General features: G+C 39.5%; 1 long non-coding RNA gene across 1 annotated transcript; it reads left to right on the forward strand.

Moving 5' to 3' along the window:
• Positions 1 to 1,984: 1,984 nt before the first annotated feature.
• LOC122456217 lies at positions 1,985 to 2,664 on the forward strand. Its single transcript, XR_006274958.1, has 2 exons — positions 1,985 to 2,088; positions 2,307 to 2,664. It is a non-coding gene; the product is annotated as an uncharacterized LOC122456217 (long non-coding RNA).
• The last annotated feature ends 2,532 nt before the right edge of the window (positions 2,665 to 5,196 follow it).

Here is a 5,196-nt window from a genome sequence, read left to right on the forward strand (position 1 = left end):
TTAGCTGCTCCGCATATAAATACATCTGTCTCATGGCATGTGTCTGGTTTTCAACAGATTTCGACCCCGCAGTAAGCCCACTTGTATTACTAACTGCCTCTTACTACTAGTCACGTACTAATTAGTCATTTGTATTTATGTGATGTTGATATCACATGTTCAAACAAGTTAGTTGAATATCTTATTATACGTTGGATTTGACCCTAATCTCATTTTAGTCAGTGGGAGTTTTGATATGGATTTAAGTGGTAACATGAGCAGGCCTATACTGCATGCTATTAATGAAATATGAGACTTGAAATTTTAAAACCCACTAAAGCAGTACTTAATCTTAAACCAAGTTCTGATTTCTTTGTGTGTGTTGCAATAGTCTCCAGATAATGAGCATCATATATTCTGAAAAGCCCAATAATTGTTTGTTTCAAAATTATGTAAAACTTGTTTTATCCATGAAATTTTAATAGATTAGTTGATCTGAGATTTGTTGTTTGTTGTCAGTTTGTTACTTTTGTGTGATACAGCATTTCACACACTGTATAATGTGGACCACATGATTAGAGACAAAAGGAAATGATTTCTGATCAGGTTACTCTTTGGTTACTAAATATGCGTGTATAAGTCTTTTGCAGAGAGACAGATTCTGGGCCTGTTTTTTCCTTGTGGAGTTGTTCTTGGATGTTTAATTTGTTCTGATTTCTGCTTTATAATTGCAGATTAAAATGATTTAAGATGGTGTAGGAAAGATATGTCTTAGTTCTTTTCTTATAGTAACTGTAGGACATGAATGATTTTTCAATATTTTTAAAGTGCAGTTTAGAGTGCAAGTTCTGTTTTATTGGTGGGAAGAGGGTGGCTCACACGGAAGAAATTCCAGTCAAAGTCTAAGTGCTTAAGAGATTTAAATTAAGGAAATGAGTCACAATTGTGGCATATATGGTGGTTTTACTACTGGCAATCTCTGTAATTGTTCCTGAGTCTAGTTAGAAATTTAGGAAAAATAACTACATATAAAATACACCTCACATGATCTTTCATAGCTACATGAAGAAATTTAACTGCTCACCCACATTTGTTGCCCTCCTATCCTTCAAAAGTGGATGGAGGATGACATTGGTAGCCTGCTTGGGAATATATTTGTTACTATATTTTGTGTATTTTGCCAATTTGTCTATTTTGTTAGTTCTACTTTTGATGGGTAGGTGCTGCAATTTAGAGGCCTCCAAAAAGGAGTGTGTTTTAAATTTCTCAATAAAGAAACAAGACTTGAAGAAATCAGACATGACTTTACAGTTTCTTTTCTTCGCCTATCTCCACCTGTTGTTGTTATCTGTTTATGGTAGTGCTTGCTTTCTGCTAGGCACTTTCCAGAGAGACTAGAAGGAATAGTCTCTGTGCAGGGGAGTTTACAATTTAAGCTTAGAATGACATATGTCTACACAAGTAGACACATTTAGGAATGGGAAATAACACATACTGTACTTTCCTCCCCCACTTCTCTATTATGGTCTGGCACAATTTATAACAATTTATGTGAGAAAATTGTATCACAGGGACAGGCACATGTTGCTGAGAGAGATTTGGCTGCTCAGATACTGAACTGTCCCTGAGAAGGTAGGGCTAAAGTGGGCTGAATGGGCCTCCTGTCCTCAAAGATTCCATACTCCTATGGGGCAGCATCTCAGATCCAACAACATTTGCAACAGGTGGTTGCAAATGTAACATACCATCAGTTCCTAACTAAATTAAAATCCGTTTTTCCTAAACCTCACCTGATTTTTCTGTGGAACGGGGTAATACAAATATTAGGTCAGTCAGTCTCTTTGGGGGAGTGGTCTGGACTCCCTAGGAAGGGAGAAAAGGGATGATGAACACAGTCTCAGCCCTTACTTGCAGCTTTAGTCAGGGGACCAGTCTCTCTGAGAGAATTGTGCAACTGCAGCCAATCAGGTGGCCAGCAGTGTGTAAAGGCCACACATACAGCAGTCCTTCTCTCTCCAGCCTGCCCTAATCCTGCTAGGACACTACAGCTGCCAGCCACTTCTGGCAGCACTGACTTGCTGTTGGAAGAGTTTCCCTTTACTGCTAGAGGTAAGTGTTTTCTTCATGCTCAGCTTACATCTACTGCTTCTAGAAATATTTTGATCAATCAGAATAATAAACATACCAATTTTAAATGACTTGTTTAAGATTGTAAAATGCCCTGTGGGAAAATCTGTGGGAACCGCTCCACCCAAGTATGGGGGGGAGGGAGGGGAATAAAAGACTTAGTTTTCAAACTATCCAAAAATGAAGTCTTTTCCCAATAGATACAGTTGAAGATCAGTCCTTTTGGACCAGAAGACAGAGAATGGCTACCTTTTCAGTGACAAGGTAGGTGAGGTAATATCTTTTATTGGAACAAGTTCTGTTGGTGAAAGAGACAAGCTTTTGAGACTTATTATTGTGTCTAAGCAGACACTGGCATCTTACATTCCTAGTCTAAAGGAGAGGATGGGTGTATGTGAACATTTCCTGTCTCTTTTTCTCAAGTGTCTGATAATGAAAAGAGTAAAATTAATTGATTTGATAAATTCTGTAATAATTATTCATTTTACATGTAGAGTGATTCCACTTCAAATGGTTAGGAGTAGAGGGTGGTAACAAATAAAAAAAACAACAACCCTGTCAAATGTTTTTTTGAATTTATCACAAGGGGAGGCTTAGAAACTTGTGCAGCTAAAAATGTTCATTTTAGACTAACTAAAAGGGAGCGAGGGGAATGCATGGGGATAGAAAACTAAAACCTGTGAAGTTTAAAACAGATAATGTATCAGCAAAGTAGAAGAGATTGCACATTCTGATTTTTTGGGGAGAGGGATACTTTTGTAACCATTCTATTGATCCTATCAAGAAGAGTCATGGCATTGGCTAGAACTAGGTATAGTTCAATCAGCTGGAAAAAGGGGCTGCTTGTGCTTAAAAAACAAAAAGTTCTGCAAGAATTTGCTCTGGTTCTAGTAGCTATCTGAAGGAATGCACACTGACGACCGGGGGATAAGGGTTTCATATGGGAATTCATATCCTATATTGTAGACTTACAGTTTAATAGAACCCCAGAATCTTATAAAAGATCAAAGAAATACAAAATACCAAGAAGGATGGTCAATTGCAAGTGCAACTTGTATTCCATCAAAATTAATAGCAACTTGATATAAATAAAGATGTTTCTTGGGGTTTATTTCTTTTCATTTTTGCTAAAAAATATCCCATTTACTAATTTTGTATCATATAGGTTTATAAAGCAGGCAAAATTGCAGCATATCAACCAAAATCTTTAGTGTTGCAGCTAATCACAGATGTCCTCTGTACCTGGCAGAGAACATTCAGGAGAAGAGGGGTAAGCTGTTTTGCTCAACTTTGCGATAATGGGCTTGCAGCCATTAGCTGTGACAAGCATCTGGAGCCTCCTTTCTACAAGTGGAAGCTCAAAGTTACCAAAAATAAGATAGAGCTCAGAACAATGACCTGTAAACTACTGGCTGCCCAGTATTACAAACTGCAATACTCCTATGTACCAGAAGTAGTTCTGAGACTAAAAGGTTGTTCAAGTCCTATAGCAAAGGCTGTGTCTAAGTATGCATAACCCACAGATGATCAGGGCATGTGCCTGGCTCCTCTTTAAAATGCCTTGAATTTTGACATTTTTCTCACACTCCTCTCCTCCAGTTCTTAATCTACCCTTCTCCCACTAGCATGAGTAAACTGGAACGCCCTATGATCTCTTACAACTCTGACCAGTTGAGGCCTGCCTCAGTGTTACATTCGTCATATCTATCCCCAGCCATGACTTACTTATCTCTAGATTTCAATGCAGCAGTTGAACAGACTAGACAGTGGGTGAAAACCTAACACCAAGAAGGGCGGGTCAGGACAATACAGAGGATACAGACTGATAGCGGCTTAGAGCCTGTTGGTTGCAAGGCATATTTTGCTCTCACATGCTGATGAATTATCGCTTCCTTACATATTAGGCCACTCTGAACTTTTCTGGCTTCCTTTTGCCCATGCAGTTAAACATAAGTGGTAGATCGGTTATTATAATTTCATAATGTCTTGACACTAAAGAGGCATACAGAAGCCAGTCAAATGAGATAACGGGGCAGAGGGTAAGAGCTTCCTACAATTTTAAAAGAAAATATGTCTTTTTTTTCAAATGTAGACATGTCTGGCAATAATGGGGCTTCAGTAAAATGGAATGTCAGCTGACAAGATGAAAAGGAGGACTTGTGGCACCTTAGAGACTCAAATTTATTTGAGCATAAGCTTTCGTGAGCTACAGCTCACTTGATGAAGTGAGCTGTAGCTCACAAAAGCTTATGCTCAAATACATTTGTTAGTCTCTAAGGTGCCACAAGTCCTCCTTTTCTTTTTGCGAATACAGACTAACACGGCTGCTACTCTGAAAGCTTACAAGATGCATCCTCCCCTCAGGCCAAAGCTTCACAATACAGTTTTTAATTTAGGGATTCTGGTTAATTACAATTTAGATCTTTTTTCAGAGTAGCAGCCGTGTTAGTCTGTATTCACAAAAAGAAAAGGAGGACTTGTGGCACCTTAGAGACTAACAAATCCGATGAAGTGAGCTGTAGCTCACGAAAGCTTATGCTCTAATAAATTTGTTAGTCTCTAAGGTGCCACAAGTCCTCCTTTTCTTTTTGCAATTTAGATCTTGATTCCCTTAGAATTGTAGTTTCTTGACACTTCTTATCAAGCTTCATTCATGTATTTTACCAAAAGGCATCCTGGGATGATTAAAAGTGAGAGCCAGTGCAAGACTGAGGAGATCACAGCTCCAGCACAAAGGAGATTTAAACCACCCACCAGCTGGGAATAACCTCTCCAAAGCTGAAATGAGTTTCACCTTTTGCGGGCGCTGAAGCATTTCAAAGCTGTGTGGTTGTAAGGACAAAGGGAAGCCATGAAGGGAGGATCAGAATAACTCCTATCTGCTCCTAAGAGCAAAACGCTTCCTCGGCATCTTTTCAGGGACGGGCAGTTGTATTTTATTTAACAGCAGCGGCAGGGAGGTTTATCGCAGGAGGCAGCGTGCAGCGGCACTGGACGAGCTCGTTGTCCAAAGGCTCAGGGAGGCCCTGACGGGTGCTTGCTCTGCACTATGACCCTGCATTGTGCGCCTTGCCTCCAGCTGTCGTGCCA

The sequence above is a fragment of the Dermochelys coriacea genome, chromosome 10, assembly GCF_009764565.3.
Source record: "Dermochelys coriacea isolate rDerCor1 chromosome 10, rDerCor1.pri.v4, whole genome shotgun sequence".
Taxonomy (NCBI): Eukaryota; Metazoa; Chordata; order Testudines; family Dermochelyidae; genus Dermochelys; species Dermochelys coriacea.